Source organism: Macaca thibetana, chromosome 6, assembly GCF_024542745.1.
Source record: "Macaca thibetana thibetana isolate TM-01 chromosome 6, ASM2454274v1, whole genome shotgun sequence".
In the NCBI taxonomy this organism is placed as follows: domain Eukaryota; kingdom Metazoa; phylum Chordata; class Mammalia; order Primates; family Cercopithecidae; genus Macaca; species Macaca thibetana.
This window is the reverse complement of record NC_065583.1, coordinates 111,574,543-111,587,387: the sequence shown is the minus strand read 5'-3', so window position 1 is coordinate 111,587,387 and position 12,845 is coordinate 111,574,543. Positions and strand designations below refer to the sequence as shown.

The window sequence follows — 12,845 nt, the reverse complement described above, 5'->3', positions numbered from 1 at the left end:
AGACAAGAATCCCTAGAGCATGCATTGTTATCAGAGACCTTTGAGTATAGGTGATTATTATCTGACTTGCTCTCTGGGATACATTAAAGTTTCCTCTCCTTCTAATGCTTCAACATGAATAACAGCTTGTAAAAGCTCAGAAACAACAGAATGGGAATTATAGTACTGTTGGCCTTCTGAATTCTTACTCTGGTAGTATATTAGTCCATTTTAATGCCGCTAATAAAGATGTATCCAACACTGGGTGATTTATAAAGGAACAGAGTTTTAATGGTCTCAGAATTCCACATGGTTGGGGAGGCCTCACAATCACGGCAGAAGGTGAAAGGCACATGGTGGCAGGTAAAGGGAGAATGAGAGCCAAGTGAAAGGGGAAACCCCTTATAAAACCATCAAATCTTGTGAGACTTATTCACTGCCATGAGGACAATATGGGGGAAACCACCACTATGATGCAATTATTTCCCACCAGGTCCCTCCCACAACACGTGGGAATTATGGGAGCTATAATTCAAGATGAGATTTGGGTGGGGACACAGACAAACCATATCATTTCACCCCTGGCCCTTCCCAAATCTTATGTCCTCACATTTCAAAACCAACAGCGCCTTCCCAACAGTCCCCCAAAGTCTTAACTCTTTTCAGTATTAGCTGAAAAGTCCACAGTCCAAAGACTAATCTGAGAGAAGGCAAGTCTCTTCTGCCTATAAGCCTGTAAAATTGCAAGTAAGTGAGTTACTTCCTAGATTACAATGGAAGTACAGGCATTGGATAAATACACCCATACCAAATGGGAGAAATTGGTCAAAGCAAAGGAGCTAAAGGCCCCATGCAAGGCTGAAATTCACCAGGGCAGTCAAATCTTAAAGCTCCAAAATGATCTCCTTTGACTCCATGTCTCACATACAGGTCACACTGATACAAGAGGTGGGCTTCCATGGTCTTGGGTAGCTCCACCCTTGTGGCTTTGCAGGGTACAGCCTCCCTCCCGGCTGATTTCACAGGCTGGCATTGAGTGTCTGTGGCTTTTCCAGGGGCACGGTGCAAGCTGTCAGTGGATCTACATTCTGGGGTCTGGAGGACAGTGGTCCTCTTCTCCCAGCTCCACTAGGTGGTGCCCCAGTAGGAACTCTGTGTGAGGGCTCTAACCCCACATTTCCCTTCTGCACTGCCTTAGCAGAGGTTCTTCATCATGGCTCCACCTCTGCAGCAAACTTCTGCCTTGACATCCAGGTATTTCCATACATCCTCTGAAACCTGGGCAGAGATTTCCAAACCTCAGTTCTTGACTTCTGTGCACCCACAGTCCCAACCATGTGGAAGTTGCCATGGCTTGGAGCTTGCACCCTCTGAAGCCACAGCCCAAGCTGATTTAGGTGCAGATTTTAAGCTAAGTAATGCAAAGATTCATTCCACTTTCCCACCCACAACACATCAGTTAGCAGGCAGGAGAAAGAGAAAATAAAAATATTGCACAGAAGACCATAGTGTTTTGCCCCAGGGTTGCAAGCATTGATATCTCACCCATTACCAGTTCCCAGTCATTGAATGCCTACAGTGTTTGGTTCTGTTACAGAACAGAACATTTAAAATACTTGACTCTTTAGATTATCAGGCTGACATTCCAACAAGCCAGTACTCTTCTTGAGTGACTTTTTTTTTTTTTTGGCCACTTTATTTTATGATGTGCAGCATCATAACATCACACTAACCTAACCCACATTTCAAAAAATCACACGAATGTGGCCTAACCCATATTTCAAAAAATGTTGAATTCATTACCAGCATTCAATAATTGGAAAATTGCCCATAAAAATCTGGATTTCCAGCTTCTCTAGGAAAATTGGAAAATCTGGGTTCACATTCCTGTGTGTTAACAATTAGCTAAACTCTAGTTCAGCTGCTCTCTTTAAGACCAGCCATTTGTACTCTACTGTACCCAGAGGGCTTTCCTAATGGCGCCTTTCTTAAATGGCTCCTCCAAGGCAGTGGTTCCTAAAACCTGGCTTCACATTGGAATAATGTGAGCTTTAAAAGTTACTAATACCTGCATTTCACCCCGGAGATTTTGATATAATCCATCTGGGGTACAGACCAGGTATTGAGATTTTTATAGGCTCCTCAGGTATTTGCAATGTGTAGAGAAAATTGAGAACCCCTGTCTAAGATAGAGCTTCTCTAAGTTTAACTTGCACAGGAATCACCTGAAAATCTTGTTAAAATGCAGATTGTGATTAAGTATGCCTGGGATAGGGCCTGGGATTCTGCCATTCGAACAAGCTCTTACATGGTTCCAAAACTGCTGGTCTATGGGCCTCACTTGAGAAGGGTCTAAGCCATTTGTAATTCATGTTGGTTTTGAACCCTAAGATACATTCTTAGGTTTCAAGTCTAATGAAAGCTAATTCTAGCACTCACAATATTGATGTAGCTGGAATGATGATGCCAAATGAGAGTATCCTACCATACTTTAGGGAGAATTCTTTCTCAGCCTGTGGCCACTCAAAGCCTTTCTTGACATTTGGGGGTCCTTGACTTCCTACGGCTGACTTCCAGAAGACCTTCACCCTTATGCCTTGTGACACCCCTGTATCACCCCTTTTGTTGCAAGTTGTACATCTGCTATTTCCAGTTCCTTGCTGGTGTCACTACCTGCCAGCCAACAGTTTGGCCATTACTGATTGAACCGTGGTGTTTGGGTACTTATGTGAGTATTTTATTGCAGAGGTTTTCAATCAGTGTTTCCAGAAGCCCTAGAGTAATAGTTCTGAAACCATAGCATGCATCAGATCACTTGGAAAGCTTATTAAAACACAGATTGCTAGGTTCCACCCTCAGCATTCCTGATTCAGTAAGGACAATTTGAATTTCCAACAAATTTTCAGGAGATGCAGATGTTTCTAGTCCAAGGACCCAGAGGTTCTAGACAGAAGGAAGGGAGGTGGTGCAATGGGCCTCTTGGCCTTGTTACATGACTTGTTACCTTATAGCAGTTGTATTTGGGGATTCTAGACTAGATATTTTTAAATAAAAAGATTATTTTTTAAAAAGCTTGAATATTGCTGTTTTGTTGCCTTTGCTTCTGTTTCATAGAAATCGATTGAAGGTGAAAATAAAAATGCTAATACTAGTGATATGGGGGGAATATCATCAGTTTAAAACAAATGAAATACTGAATTTATTCAGTATATGAAAAGAGAGCCTTATTTTCTTCCCTTGGGACACTCTTCATACTTATATGTTCAAATATGATGAAAAAACGTAAAGGAAATACAACGTACGCTGGAAATAAATTACTAAAGACTGTGTCTAAATGAGGAGGTGCATTTGGGAATTTTATTGATTTTAGGTTTGCGGGTGAACAGAACCCCACTGTAATAGTGCATAAGGCTCTTTCCAGCTATCTCCAAAAAAAGGAGATAACTAGCAAGGTTTTCACTGTTAGAGTTTGTTCAGAGCGGAACCTAAAGGAAATACTGTGAAGGTCACAGCAGTTTCATCTCAGCTTATTGGATTGGATCAAAGTAATTCTACTGCAAGGCAAGTTACATCATTTCATTTACAGACAGAGAATGCATGAGGTCCTTCATTTCACACAGTAGGTGTGAAGGAGGTACCTTGGTAAATTTCATATTTGCTTTTAGATAAAATGTATTCTTAAACCTGATGTGGGTAGCTGCCTGTTTTCGTGTCGCCTCTTCAAGAGACAACTTGGAATAATAGAAACACCAGTGTCTGAATAGCCTAAAGTGGAGCTTACTTTTCTGTTAGGCGAGTCACCTTTAAAAATGATATTTTTTTAAGGATAAGCGATGAATTTTAGGACGTTCTTCCCTCTACTTCCAACGCCCACAGGAATAAACCACCAAATTCAACGTTTTACAGAGGCCAAGTGCTTAGGTTTTGTTTGTTTTTAAAAGAGTTTTCTTGCAAGGAAACTGGGAGGGAACTATAAAAGGGCTTTAGGCACGCAGGGTGGGCAGGTGCAGGGCTTTAAGTTGCAGAAAGGAGAATCTGGAAAGAGCTTTTAGGAAGCAGATTCTCACATGTTTTAATATGAAAGAGTGGCACACACGGGGTGCTGGCATTCCATCTTATCATCAGTGGAAGGTTTGAACCAACATCAATTTTTTCTGGAGCAATTTAGGTAATTATTACTTGAAGAATCTGCATTTCAAAACTAACACCTTTAAGAGACAATGTAATTCACCCGAGCTTCCCTCCGAACCCCTCCTGCCCGCCGCCACCGGCCCCGCGAACGCCGAGGGGCCCGTGGTCTGCCTGAGTGACCTCCATTTGCTCTGTCATCTCAGGACTGGAAGGCATCAGCGTACACCCTCAGAAAACTCTCTTCCCTTCTCGTGGGTCCGCCTGGCTCCCGGAGGTGGCGGTGCCAGACTGCCGGAGTCAGCCAGCGGCAGGCTGCGGGCGCCCGTCCCTCCGGTTCACCCTTTCACCCCTCCTTCACCCCCGGAGCGCCAAGCGGGTGGCGCGGGTTTTCCGCCCACTGGGGAGGCTGTGCTGGCGAGGCCAGGAATTGCAAGGCCTTCCCGCTTTGGCGAGCTCCGGAATCCGAGTTCTCCCCACCCCAGCCACTCTGCTGGGGCGCTAGGGGCTCGAAAAAGCCTGGGGTTGGCTGCAAGACACTCGGATTAGAGACACAGCCAGCCTCCCGGGAGGTCTGAACTTGTCTTCGACCTCCCCGAACCCCTCCGCCTCTGCGCTGGGAGACGCCCAGCAGCCGGGCCGGCCCGGGACGCGCAGAGCCAGAGCACTCCACAGCAGAGGCAGCGCGCAGCACGGCCGCCCGGGGCATCCCCGCGGCTGGGGGCGGAAGGCTAGGGCGGTGGCAGGAAAGGTCCGCCAGGCCGGAGCTCGCTCCCCCACCGCCGGCCGCCGGCTCGGAGGCCGGAGCTGTGCGGGCGGAAAGGGGCGGAGCCGCGGGCTCTGGTTGGTGTGGGCTCGGGGGCGGGGCGCGCGGGGCCGGGCCGGAGGCGGGGCCAGCGCCGGGCGCAGGAGCTGCGGGCACACGGAGAGGAGTCGCGAGCAGCTGGAGCGGAGTTGGAGGAAGCAGTGGCCGCGGCGAGGGCGGCAGGCTAGCGGTCGGAGACGGCGAGCACAGATCGGGCACGGCCGGCGGGTCGCAGCCGGGCTGGAGGCGCGTCGGAACCGAGCGGGCAGGAGGCCGCCGCTGCAGCGCGGGCCCCGCAGAGGAAGGAAGCCGGCAGGCGGGGGAGGTAGGCAGCGGTGGCCCCGGGTGTGTGTGCTCCGGCGGGGGAGGCGGTGCATGTGTGCGCGGCTGCCGCGGCTCTCTTCCTGTCACTGGCAGCCGCTTCTCCTTCTGCAGAGCCCCGCCGGGGGGAAGCTGGCCGGCCACTGGCCCTCCCCGCCTCCGGCATCTCCTGGCCACCGGACAGCGCTCCCCCCTCGCGCTGCCGGCGTCCTGCGAGATCCCGGCCATCCTGGCTCCCGTTTCCCCTGTCCTCCCGTGAGCTGGTCCTGCACGCCGCCGGTCGCATTTGCCCCCGGAGTTGCCGGCGAGCTCGGGCTTCCCCCCACCCTCCATCATCGCACACTTCCGAGGGTCCCTGCTGTCGCCTTGCTGCAGTTTTCCGCGGCCCCTCACCGGAGGAGAGCGCCCTGGCCGCTGCCTTCGTGTTGCGGGAAGGAGCGCTCCCTTCGCCCGTAGTCCTCCAGCTGCAGCCAGGGTCGCTGCCCCGGCCCTTCCCGGGGCGGGAGAGGCGGCGGTGGTCCGCAGAGCTAGTCCCCTAACCCCCGCCTTCCGAAGTTTGCCGCCCTCCTCTTCCGGGGTGGGGGAAGTGCGCCTCGGGGCGGTTGGTCGCTGGGGCCCTAACTCGGCGTCTAGTGCCAGCCAAGCTTGGGCAGGTTGTTGGAGGCGTATTCAGTGGGGTCTTGGAACAGCCCGGAAATCCAGCTTTTTGGAACGTGGGGCGAGACGGGAGGGACCTGCCCAGCAATATGGAGCCGGCTGGGGAAAGCCAGGGAGCGTGGAACCCGGAGCTAAAATATCGTGGGCAATTCTCTGGAAACCACAGCTCTTACACTAGTGAACTCTAACCACAGCTCTAACCTAAGCTCAGAAACTGCCCCCCAGATCACAAGACAAAGAGAACAGAAAACCTCTGGCCAGGCACTCCTGTACAGAAATACACTTTGGGAACCAGAATTGGAGCCTGAACTGCAAGGGTATACGCAGAATGGCTGTTACATGTTGAATGCAGAATGTATGTCAACTGGATTTGGGGGAATTCTTCTGTTTCCCGGGGCGCTATTAATACCGGAAAGGTCTCACTTCCACCGTTAATCCCTTGAGCTGCAGCGCTGTTGGTGTCTGCTCTTTATTTGGGGGCTTCATGATTTTAGGTTTTTTTTCTGTTCTTTTCCTTTGTCAGCCAGTGCAAAGTACCAGTGGATAAAGCAGTTCCGGGTTTTGAATGCAACATAAGATTGTCATTTTGGTGTGATGAGGCTCAAGATTTAGTAATCAGGCGGGATATTCACAGAGCTTATTGGTCAAGGCTTGATGTGGAGTTATATTTTAATACTTCATTAGTTCTGTTACGTTTTGGCAATCTTAAAGATGGTTAGATATTAGGTAGGAAGGGTTGGAATAGGCAGATAGGTTCATTTCTTAAGCAGGCTATTAGAGTATTAGATCGTCACAGTTTGAATTACTAGGAATTTGGTGACTTCTGCACAGAAGGCCACAAGTATCTTTTAACATTGAAAAGGAAGAAAAAACAACTCACTAGCTATAACTTTTTGACAGATTACACTGTTCTTGAAAAACAGTTTAGAAGCAAGCAGATAATAGTTTTCTTAGGTGCAAAAGTTGAGTAAACTTTGGGAAGCAAATGTTTCTGACCAGTATAAAGAAAATAAGAGTAATGTGGTGTGTGTGTGTGTGCGTGCATGCGTGCGTGCGCGCGCGCGCCCGGCTAAAGTTTGGGAAGAAATGTTGGTTCAGAGTAAAGGTTTAAGTTGGAAAGGCCAGAGGATGAGGCTCCCTGCCTTGCACAACTGCTGGGTAATGTCACTGCTTGCCTCTTCAGCTTTTATATGCAGGTCATACTGCTTTTTCCAGAGAAGTGTATATAGATTTTTATGATTGGAAGAAAGTTTAATGTATCTGATACTGGCTTGCAAAGTGTAATGTGCATTTACTTTTAACTTTCATCTTGACTTGGGACCTGTTCTTAGTTGCATAACAGAACTCTGCAGTGTACACACTACTATCTGATGTTTTATCTGCTTTTTTAAATCTGCTTTTTAAAAATGAGTCTTTTCATATCCATGATGCTGTATAGTCAGTGTAAAAAGCATTTTATTTCCCACTTATTAAATGTTTTTTCTTTAGCAATTTTTTGAGTTTAAATGTACTAAGCGCAGGAAATCCTCACAGAATAAAGTTAGTTTTGGGAAACAGAAGTGGAACAATAAGTCATGGGAATACATATTTTGATTATTGACAGTGATGGTGATATGCGTTTATCTTCTGGTAATGTCAGTTTCACCTAAAATGATTTTTGAAGGACTTTGAATTGTAAATGCAAACCTACTCAAACTAACCAAAATTTTGTACCGTTAAAAGTGTTGGCCATTTCGTTACATTTTTCCATGAATGTCACGTAATTTTTAGGTTGATATGTTGATTGAAATTTCCTTTTTTCTCTTAGGTCGTTCAGGGGAGTATTGTAAAAAGGCATCCAGTTAGAATGGCAATCATTAAAAAGTCAGGAAACAACAGGTGCTGGAGAGGGTGTGGAGAAATAGGAACACTTTTACACTGTTGGTGGGATTGTAAACTAGTTCAACCATTATGGAAAACAGTATGGCGATTCCTCAAGGATCTAGAACTAGATGTACCATATGACCCAGCCATCCCATTACTGGGTATATACCCAAAGGATTATAAATTATGCTGCTATAAAGACACATACACACGTATGTTTATTGCAGCACTATTCACAATAGCAAAGACTTGGAATCAACCCAAATGTCGATCAGTGACAGATTGGATTAAGAAAATGTGGCACATATACACCATGGAATACTATGCAGCCATCAAAAAGGATGAGTTTGCGTCCTTTGTAGGGACATGGATGCAGCTGGAAACCATCATTCTTAGCAAACTATCACAAGAACAGAAAACCAAACACCGCATGTTCTCACTCATAGGTGGGAACTGAACAATGAGATCACTTGGACTCAGGAAGGGGAACATCACACACAGGGGCCTATCATGGGGAGGGGGGAGGGGGGAGGGATTGCATTGGGAGTTATACCTGATGTAAATGATGAGTTGATGGGTGCAGCACACCAACATGGCACAAGTATACATATGTAACAAACCTGCACGTTATGCACATGTACCCTACAACTTAAAGTACAATAATAATAAATTAATTAAAAAAAAAAAAAAGCATCCAGTCTGAAAGATTATTCACATGATCATTAAAATAGGAACAATTCTACTTCAGCTTTTATTGTGTTTGCATTTTGTGATTTGCAAAATGCTTGTTTTATTGAATAAAGAGATGGTGAATGAGCAGGCTGAAAAAAAAAATTGATTTTTATGCTCAAGTAGAATATAGCCAGTTGAGATAATGTTTGTGTTGGGTTTTAGAATTCTGTCACGTCAAGGCATACACAATGCAGATGATATTGTATGTTTCATATGGGCTCCTCCAGCTCTCCCTCTTGAAGGGCACAGGGTTTGCAAGTGAAGGTAAGAGAATGAAGCATTTTAATGAAGCCCTGGAAGCCTAGAAAGTTAGTTATCAGTGGAAGGAATTATCAAGTTAGTTTTTACTTTAGAAAGCAGAATATAAATTATATCACAGCTTTTTATCAAAAACCTAGGTTGTAATTAATTTTCAAAGTATTCATGTCATTTACTGCATTTTCCCATGCCTCCTTTACATACACCCTAATGTGATTACTTGCCATGATTCTACCAATACTTGTATGGAGTTACTTGCCTAAAAGACTAGCAATTAATGACCATTTCATGTACATTAAGCCACATGAGCTGAAAAAATAGACTATATAATTACTTATAAACTTGTCTGTTTGGCATTTATTTATTTAGGTATTAGGTGTTTGTTTATTTGAAAGACTGGAGTGATTGTAGTATAGCATTACTAGAAAAAAAAGTCTACTGTAGAAACATCTTTGGAGATTTTATTCTGCTCACATTGTTTTCCTTAAAGTAAATCAAATACATATCCACAGGCACCTGTAGTCAAAATAGTTGTCAGGTTAATGATCATCCAACAGAGTACTGAAGTCACAGGAGTCTGGCCAAAGTGTGAGGAGACTCCACCAGTGGGTGCAGTGAGCTAATAAAGCCAAGGCATCTGGGCCAGCCATTCCTTGCCTGTTGTCTTCCTCTCTGGATGTCCCAGTGTCCCAGCCTGGGGTTCTGCCCCAGGATCAAGGGCTGTACCATGAGCTACTTATCTCTACATCCTGGGGATGCGCACACATGGACACATCCCTTGGCCTCTCCCAGGCCTCCTTTGTCCTGACCTCTGCGGAGCCGTCCTCTACCCCAGGTAAGGAGAGAACTACATGGGCAAAGTCCACACTTAGCCTTTATCTATTTACTCCAAAAGGGGTTTAAGACAGCAGGGAGTTTTATTTTAGTTACATTCAGGATTCATTTAGAACTGTTTGCGAGTTAAGAGGCAATGCAGAAGAAAATTCCTCACAAATGTTTGTTCCTCTGTTAAATCTGAATTGTATAAATGACAGTAGGTGACATTCAATACTAATAGAAATAACAGTAATATCATAGTTGCAGTTTACTAGCTATGTAACTTTAGGCAAAGTATTTAACTTTTATCTGCTTGTTTTCTCATCTGTAAAATGGGGATAATAGTTGTACTTAGAGTGGTTGTAATGATTAAATGAGTTGATATATGTACAACTCTGAGAACTTCGTGCCTGGCACATAGTAAGTACTATGTTGGCATTAATTATCCTAAGCTCCTATTATCAAGTATGGAGCTAAGTGTCATTTTGTTAATCCTCATAGTGACTCTGTGAGGTGTAGGTTTGCTTGTATCTGTCTCACAGATGATAAAACTGTGCCACAGAGAGGTTTAAGTAACTTTCCTGAGGTTACATATTTAGGTACTGATTGGGGCAGCTGCTTGAATCTGAAGCTCAGTGTTCATACTAACCTTGCCAAGAAGTTTACAGAATAGCATCTTTTTTTTTCCAAAAAAGAAAGACTTAAAATCATCCCCTTCAGTCTTCTCATTCCTGCCCCCTCAGGTCCTCTCCATTGTGAGGATGCAGAGAACCGGAATGGTCAGCCTCATGGCCTTTTCTGGGTGATAGGATCTGTCCCTCAGGTCCCAGAAGCTACGTCACCCTTTCTCCCAGCCTCCGCGTAATGGCTACTGCGTTCCAAAGCGTTGCCATCACCTGGGCCAGGGTCATTCCTCTGTGTCTCCTGCAGTGCCTTCCCATCATGTTGGCTGCTTTCTGAAGAGCCCTGTCTCCTTGTTGTGTTACCTGGGCTTGTGCTACCTGTTCTCCTCTCCCTCGCCCCATAAACACAACACCAAAAGGGCTTGTAGGTGAGAATTACAGCCTATACACCCTATTTACCCACACCACACACCCAGCCCTGAGCATGGCAGCATGCAACACATTCTGTTTAGTTGGTTGGTTTGCAAATGAATTTGATGTCTATTATTTGGGGTTAATCTAAGCCCATTATTTTCATTTTATTTTAATTGATATAAAATCCACATACCATAAAATTCACCCAAGTTCATCATTTCAAATTGAAGGCAATTTATTATGTTTACTAGGTGCTATGGGTTGAATGTGTCCTCCAAAACTTACATGTTGGAAATGTAATCCCTCATGCAATGGTGTTGGGAGGTGGGGCCTAATAGGAGGCTGTGCTCTCATGAATGGATTAATGTCATTATGGCAAGAGTAGCTTAGTTATCTTGGGAATGGGCTTGTTATAAACTCGAGTTTGGCCCCATCTTGCTGTCTTGCCCTTGCAAGAGGAGGGAGGACGAAGGCCTTCACCAGATGCCAGTGCCGTGCTCTTGGACTTTCCAGCCTCCAGAACCAAATATACTTCTGTTGTTTATAAATTATCCAGTCTCAGGAATTCCATTATAACAACACAAAATGGACTAGGATATTTTAATTTTGTTCAGCTTGATTTTCATGATTTCTGGGACACCATGATTTGGAAGGTAAAACATTTTTAAATAATGATTTTTTAAAAGACTGTATGAATTTAGGTGAGGAACTTGACCTAGACTCTGAGCTAGCACACTGAAGTTAGAAAGACGGAATGTAGAGAGATATGGGCTGTGGGCCCAGAAATCCTTCCATACTCTCCTGCCTTGGTTGAAGACCCATTTTGCTCTGCCATCCAATGCCAAACTTTTAATTTCATTGGGAGATAGAATCACATGACTTGGATATATTCTTGATCAATTTAATGTGATTTAGAAATATCCTGTATTCCTGCTTCTCCATCACGTTTTCCAGATTCTTGCCATTTCTAAAGGGGGAATGGAGTAACTCAACAAAGTCAGAGAGGGTTTTTTGTTTGGCTCTTTGCCAAAATGCCTATAGGTTAGAGGGTTACACACAAAATCTACTTTACAGCAGTTGTACTTTAAGTAGCTTTGGATTGCTACTTGTCAAACATCAGAAACAATTTCATTCTGGGGAATAGAAAGAGAATTGTTCTCTATCTTAGCAGGGACAGAAAATATGCTTCTGATTAATGGGATTGCAGGCAGTCATTAGAAGGATTGAAAGACTGGAGAAAAATTCCTTAAAATTTTGAACTGTTGCATATGATATTGTATAAGAGTAAGTTAGTTTACTTGTTCGTAGGATTCCTTTATACCCTTTGTTACAATAACTTATGCATGCACTAGCTTGGAGCCTATATCAAAAAACTGCCTTGGTTATTTGAAAATATTACATTGTAGATAATGTTATCTACATATAAAAAACCTTTGCTATGTGAATAATCATGTCACAACTGGTGAAAATCGTTCAGTGGACAGGTATATGTAGCGAAAGAGAATGGAGGCATACTAGAGTGAATCTGAGGAAAAATCCTGTTGATCTGGATCGTTTAGGCTCCAGGTCCATCTCGGTGCAGGGGGTTGGTTACACAGGTATTGCCAAATACCTCAAGCTGCTGGGTGCAGTACTGTGAAGAATTTGAGGATGAGAGAAAAGAGGACTTCCCAGTCCTCTAAATGTAACAGTCCTTGTGGCAGTGCCATATCCCCCCAGGTAGGAGCTGAGTTGTTGGAAATTGTTCAGTGGAGGGGCCTGGGATAGTGGCAGGAGGCAGAGGTGCTAAGAAGGATACAGGTGGCAGAAGCTAAACTCATAGAGCAGAAATAGGCAGGATTCCAGAAGTGGGCAGCCTTCCAGAAGTGGTGTGCCCAGTATTCTTTTATTCACTAGTTTATGGACTTCTTTGGCAGGGACACATTTTAATGAAGTCTCTTTGGAAGAAAATTTGCATGGCTGAGATGCTGGGTTTTGGAGTTGATGGAACTGCTGCCGAGTTAAAATAGCTTTTTTGTGTGTGCAGGTAGTGTGAAAGAGCCACATACACTATCAGTAAAGCCGCTGTCTGAGAGAGTTGAAGAGGCACACAGACAGTTAAGGTTAATCGGAGTGATCAGCCTGTGTAGGCCAGGAATCTGCATCATTGACACCAAAGCAAGTTGAGTTCAGGCAGTAGATGCTAGAGGTGTTAAAAATGGGACTTACAGAGTCAGACTGCCTGGATCTGAATTCTAGTTCCTCTTCAC

At 44.9% G+C, this 12,845-nt stretch overlaps 1 protein-coding gene across 1 annotated transcript in view; it reads left to right on the top strand.

Moving 5' to 3' along the window:
- Nucleotides 1–4,994: 4,994 nt before the first annotated feature.
- The window catches only part of PIK3R1 (phosphoinositide-3-kinase regulatory subunit 1), an 86,358-nt gene continuing 78,507 nt past the window's right edge, over nt 4,995–12,845 (top strand). The window contains exon 1 of the mRNA XM_050793544.1: nt 4,995–5,237. The gene's annotated coding sequence lies outside the window, so the exon portion shown is untranslated. The remainder of the gene's footprint in view (nt 5,238–12,845) is intronic.